General features: G+C 43.8%; 1 protein-coding gene across 2 annotated transcripts in view; it reads left to right on the top strand.

Annotated features, from left to right (window-relative positions):
* The first annotated feature begins 209 nt into the window (after positions 1 to 209).
* Positions 210 to 6,514, top strand: part of LOC126996235 (cytospin-A-like) — a 141,786-nt gene continuing 135,481 nt past the window's right edge. The window contains exons 1-2 of one of the 2 annotated variants that reach the window (XM_050856600.1): positions 210 to 326; positions 4,049 to 4,614. The gene's annotated coding sequence lies outside the window, so the exon portion shown is untranslated. The remainder of the gene's footprint in view (positions 327 to 4,048; positions 4,615 to 6,514) is intronic. The other variant, XM_050856602.1, reaches the window with a different exon arrangement.

Below are 6,514 nucleotides of genomic sequence, written 5' to 3'. Positions count from 1 at the left end.
ACTGGGTCACACCTCACATCCTGCCCTTTACCTCCCTTCCACGCCTTCCCTACTGCCTTAAACACTCACCTTTGCCTCTAAAAACATAATTATCCGCTTAAAATTAGACGTGAGGATATCAGGAAGGGTGGAGAAAGAGAGGGAGAGCGAGGGAAGTTGAAGCGATTGGCGACGTGTGGCAACTGTGAGGGCGCAAGATAAGGTTGGTATCGGCGGCGCCCTTCAGTGTCACTAGAGGCGTGTCCAAGGAAGGGTGTTACGTTATTAGGGTGCTCCCCGCGTCACTTGGATATATTCGTCCCCGGTAAATACGCCTTTTATACACGGTAACTATACATTAATTTTGCATTTGAGGGTTTGGTGGTATAGAACTTATGTGGTATAGAGGATATGAATGTTTCAATGTGATGTTACTGTGTTTTGAATTTCGTGTGTGTGTGTGTGTGTGTGTGTGTTATACAGGAAAGGAAGCAGCTCAATGGTAAAAAAAAAAAAAAGTAATATTGAGAGAAAAAAAGGCCACTATACACTGCCTCTACACCTATGTAAAAAGAGTTCAGAGGAGTGGTCAAGAGGTCAATTTCTGTGTGTGTGTGTGTGTGTGTGTGTGTGTGTGTGTGTGTGTGTCCCCCCTGTCTGGCTAATACACTGTTTCGAGTTAGTATTTTTTTTCTTACTTCATTTTCAACTCCGATATTTTTTGCTTCCTTTTCTATTCATTTTTACGCTGTTTTATACTCATTCTTGTCTTTTTATCTACTTTTCTCTCTTTCATACCTTTTTCACTCGCTTTTCTCCTCCCTCATATCATATTCACGCTGTTTTATACTCATCCTTCTTTTTATCTACTTTTCAATTCCTTCATATCCTTTTCACTCGCTTTTCTGCTCCCTCATATCATCTTTACTCTGTTTTATATTCATTCTTGTCTTTTTACCTTCTTTTCAATTCCTTCATATCCTTTTCACTCGCTTTCCTTCTCCCTCATATCATCTTTTCGCTGTTTTATCCCCATTCTTCTTTTTATCTACTTTTCAATTCCTTCATATCCTTTTCACTTCCTTTTCTCCTCCCTCATATCATCTTTACGCTGTTTTATACCCATTCTTTTCTTTTTAGCTACTTTTCAATTCCTTCATATCCTTTTCACTCGCTTTTCTACGCCCTCATTCTAAGGGCTCTTCTGTTTACGATGATCCGTTTCTCATCACTGGTCTGGTCGCAAAGCCCGTGTTCTGCTTACCCTTGAGAACTGGAATCCGTTTCAAATCACTCATCTGATCATCATTTACCTGTTGATCAGTAACCGTTGGGTGTTTGTCGCAGACGACACACGCACACAGTTCTCACCTGCAACGGGGCGACTCTCCACTCACCCCACCCATCTATTTTAAACCTGTTATTCGCGGCGTTCACCACATGTCCGTGTCTCAGTAGTAACCAACCACCAGCGCCTACCCTCTGGGGCCCTCTGACACCACCAGGGGACTTGAATTGTGAGTAAAATATGATAAAAAGCAGAAATGAGTATCAATATGGCCACCGCCCGAGGGATCCAAGATTTCAAACAGTATATATTTTGACCGTCGGGCCAGTGGAGATTGTAGATATGCGCGCCGACCCCTGCCTTACATTAACACACGAAGGACAAAAATGAAAGCTTGAATCTGCCACCGTGAAATCCATATCCTATTTTTACTCAAGTAAACTGAGTAAGTTCTTAATAGACTGGGATCTGAACCGACTTCCATCAGTTTATGAAGTACATTTGTCAAGGAAGGTAGTCTAGAGCCTATAGATGGCTTGCACGTAGGTAATTAAGCCTGTATTCTTAAACGTATTGGTGTCTCAGTTTTCAAGTTTGGAAAGGCTCATAGAATTTGTTGTGGTTTTCATGGACTGTTTTGAGATGCCAGTGGTAGCTGTACATGACTTCAGCACCATGAACGGGAAAATTACCGATGAAAACCCGGCTAATCTTCTCTGTGGCCTTGCAAAATAGTGGTAATGGGAACCCGATATGTTTTAAGAATATGGATTGAAGATAGTTGTACACGACTTATGCATCTTGAACAGGAAAATGATCCATGAAAACCCGGTAAATCTTCTCTGTGGCCTTGCAAAATAGTCGCAATGGGAACCCGATATGTTTTAAGAATATGGATTGAAGATAGTTGTACACGACTTCTGCATCTTGAACAGGAAAATGATCCATGAAAACCCGGTAAATCTTCTCTGTGGCCTTGCAAAATAGTGGTAATGGGAACCCGATATGTTTAAGAATATGGATTGAAGATAGTTGTACACGACTTCTGCATCTTGAGCGGGAAAATCACCCATGAAAACCCGGCTAATCTTCTCTGTCTGTGGCCTCGGAAAATAGTCGTAATGGGAACCCGATATGTTTAAGAATATGGATTGAAGATAGTTGTACACGCCTTCTGCATCTTGAGCGGGAAAATCACCCATGAAAACCCGGTTAATCTTCTCTGTGGCCTTGCAAAATAGTCGTAATGGGAACCCGATATGTTTTAAGAATATGGATTGAAGATAGTTGTACACGACTTCTGCATCTTGAGCGGGAAAATCACCCATGAAAACCCGGCTAATCTTCTCTGTCTGTGGCCTCGGAAAATAGTCGTAATGGGAACCCGATATGTTTTAAGAATATGGAATGAAGATAGTTGTACACGACTTCTGCATCTTGAGCGGGAAAATCACCCATGAAAACCCGGCTAATCTTCTCTGTCTGGGGCCTCGGAAAATAGTCGTAATGGGGGCCCGATATGTTTAAGAATATGGATTGAAGATAGTTGTACACGCCTTCTGCATCTTGAGCGGGAAAATCACCCATGAAAACCCGGTAAAGCTTCTCTGGCCTTGCAAAACAGTCGTAATGGGAACCCGATATGTTTAAGAATATGGATTGAAGATTATGCACGACTTCTGGATCTTGAACAGGAAAATCACCCATGAAAACCCGGTAAAGCTTCTCTGTCTGTGGCCTCGGAAGATTGTCGTAATGGTAGCCTGACACGTTTAAATCTGACCCTTAGAGTCTTAGGATCGTATTAGACATTTCGCCGCCCAAGAACACCTATTTGACAAGGCTTTTATAGGAGTTTTGGGCATTTCCAGTAGCAGTTTTATGACCCTGGTGGTAGTTTGACCCATCCTTTGTACCATGAACCTAAAGAAACACTCATTAGAACCCGACTGACCCCCTCTTTGGCCTTTAGAAATAGCTGATGTGGGAAGCGAAACTGTCCTATAATGCCGACCTTAGAGTGAGGCGGCTGCTTGTATATTCCCTAACTTACGTAACATCCAACTTTCATTTATCCCTTATTAACACATCACACGGGCCGCCTCTGTGAAGCTTCCCCCTCGCGTGTCAGGCCGCCAAGACAACGTAGGACAGCGCGAGGACTAGGAGATAGTCAGTAGTGTTGCCACCTCAGACACCGCAGTTTGCTATCTCTCGACTACACGTTACGGAGATACGGGAGGGTGCTGAACATGTACCGGCGGCTTTTGATCTAGTTTTACAGCCTCCCACGCCTACCCTCAGAGCTACTCCCCTTCCTCAGCCTTTTTTTTGTTCTTCGTCTTATTTTCCTCCTCCTCCTCCTGTTTGTCCCTTCCTAATATTATCTTGGTTTCCTTCCGTGTCTCCCTTCCTTGTTCCTTCCCATTTCTACCCTCAGAACTACCCCAATTCCTTCTTTTTCTTTTTCGTCCCCTTTTCTCTCCTTCGTCTGTTTTCCTCCTCCTTCTGTTTCTCCCTTCGTATGATCTTGATTTCCTTCATTTTCTTCCTCCCATCTTATACTTAGTCATATAGTTCGTCCCCTTCCTTTTTTTTTTCCTTCGCCCTCTTCCTCTCTTCGTCTCTTTTTCCTCCTCCTTCTTCTGTTTCTCCCTTCGTATGATCTTGGCTTCCTTCCTTTTCTTCCTTCCTTCCTGCCCACGCTACTCCTACTTGGCTACTACACATTGCCAATTAATGCTTCACACGAGTACATGCTTATAGTTTCTTCTTCCTCAGATACGACGTGCACCACCGATCGAACGACAGCAGCCAGCGAGGAAGAGGCTGCAGAGGACAGGCAGAGACAGGAGTCAAAGGGGGGCATAGTGGCCTCAACATGTGACGGTGCCTGGCCGGGGGCTGCGTCACGGCCGTGGGTAGTGGCGGTGACGGTGTGGGTGACGGTGTGACAGAACCTCGGAGGGCGGGATTGAAAGGGATACAAGTGAACGTATCTAAAGTAACGAGCACTGGTGACACGGGGAGTTAGAATTGTGATAACTTAAGTGAAGATGTAAAGTGAAAAGTGTGTTAAGTATAGTCGTAAACCAAGTGGAGAGGTCGAAGACGCGAAAGAGAGAAGAAATCGGTGCTCGTGATAGAGGAGTCTGGGTTACTGACATCCGCGGGTCTTAACGAATGCGGGGAGAGTGCGGACCAGTGTTGCGTGTGCGTGTGTGTGTGAGCCTTGGGGATTACGTGCAAGCAAGCAGGGGAGCGTAACACCACCCAGCATCTCTTCATCCGCTTCAGCATCATCTCTCCCTCCACTCCGTCCAAGCTTTAGCGGAGGAAAACGATTGGTGAGTGCAAGCTTCCTTTTTTTTTTTTTTTTTTTTGCAGTACAGGAAACACCTCAAGGGGAAAAAATGATGATAATAATGAGAAAAAAAGCCTGTGTGAGAGAGAGAGAGAGAGAGAGAGAGAGAGAGAGATTTCAGACTCGCCCCGCCGTGTTGGTACCATTGTTTAGTCTGCTTCGTTAACTGTTTGTCTGCTTTTTTCCTCTCTCTCTCTCTCTCTCTCTCTCTCTCTCTCTCTCTCTCTCTCTCTCTCTCTCTCTCTCTCTCTCTGCTGGTGGTGGCTGAAGCTGCATAAACACATAACAATTCTCTATTCTCTCTATCCTCTATTGAGTCTATTCTATTATCTATTGTCTTCTATTCTCTCTATTCCCTATTCTTCTAGTCTTCTTTATCTGACAATACGTAACATGTCCTCATTTCTTTCATCAATATTTCTCTAGTATTTCCCCCGTAGTTTGGGATATATTCTACGTATATTTGCATTGCTCATCATACATTCTGCTGCCTTCCCCTCGCCCCTTTTAATGTAATCTATATCGTGTCTCGGTGCAAGATGATGCCGTATATATGAGGGTATACTTTAGGGCTTCTGCTGGGATATCCTGATGGTTAGGTTGTGTTCCTGTACAGAGAGAGAGAGAGAGAGAGAGAAGGAGGAAAGGGGGTGTTATATATGAGTGGAGGAGAGAAGGGGAGGAAGAGAGCAGAGAAGAGGAGAGATGATGTGTTCCAGTTCAGAGAGGTAGAGGAAATGAAGGGAGGGAAAGGGAAAATAAGGAGGTGTTATATATAAGAATGGAGGAGAGAGAGAGAGAGAGATTGGGGGGGGGGTTATATATAAGGTAGGAGAGGAAAGTAAGGGAGGGAAAGGAGAAAGGTTAGGAGAGAAAAGGAAGGGAGGGAAAAAGGAGAAAGACGAGTGCTGTACAGAAGGGTGGAGCAGAGAGAGAAGAGAAGAGGAAAGAAGAAGAGAGAAGAGAAAATAAGAGGAGAGAGGTGGGTGTTATATATAAGGTAGGAGAGGAAAGTAAGGGAGGGAAAAGAAGAAAGAGTAGGAGAGGAAAGGGAGGGAGGGAGGAAAAAAAGGAGAATAATTGGGTGATATATTTAAGAGTGGAGGAAAGAGAGAGAAAAAAAGAAGAGAGAAGAGAAGAGTAGAGACGATAGTGACCTTAATGACACTTACCTTACACTCCACCTTCAAGCCCTCTTCTCTCCCTTCCTCCCTTCTTCTCTCCCTCCCTCCCTTCCTCCCCCTTCAGTTTAATTGTTTTACGTGACCGTGGGCTGGAGCTGAACACACACACACACACACACACACACACACACACACACACACACACACACACACACACACACTGAGACGTACTACATGGGTGATTGAAAGAAAGAAAGGAAGGAAGGAAGGAGGAAGATACTAGGAGGGAAGTAGGCAGAGAGAGAGAGAGAGAGAGAGAGAGAGAGAGAGAGATCCCTATCATATATATAAATACGTACAAAGACAATTATATATATATTTTTACTCTTCTTTGAGATGTTTTTTTCTTTTTTTTTTCTTTTTCTTTATATGCTTCCCTTGTGACCTTGAACATGCATCATTAACATAATATACAAGTGAAAAAAATACGTTTTTTTTTTCTCTCTCTCTCTCTCTCTCTCTCTCTCTCTCTCTCTCTCTCTCTCTCTCTCTCTCTCTCTCTCTCTCTCTCTCTCTCTCTCTCTCTCTCTCTCTCTCTCTCTCTCTCTCTCTCTCTCTCTCTCTCTCTCTCCTGATAGCCATTTTACTGCTCTCTTCAATCTTATTCTTTTTAAATTTTTTCTTCCTCCTCTTCCTCCTCCTCTTCTTCATCTTGCATTTCCTCTTCCTCCCCCTCCTCCTTCTCATCATTATCATCAC

This window comes from Eriocheir sinensis, chromosome 9 (genome assembly GCF_024679095.1).
Source record: "Eriocheir sinensis breed Jianghai 21 chromosome 9, ASM2467909v1, whole genome shotgun sequence".
NCBI classification, from domain to species: Eukaryota; Metazoa; Arthropoda; class Malacostraca; order Decapoda; family Varunidae; genus Eriocheir; species Eriocheir sinensis.
The sequence above is the reverse complement of the archived record's forward strand: the minus strand, read 5'-3'. Positions and strand labels throughout refer to the sequence as shown.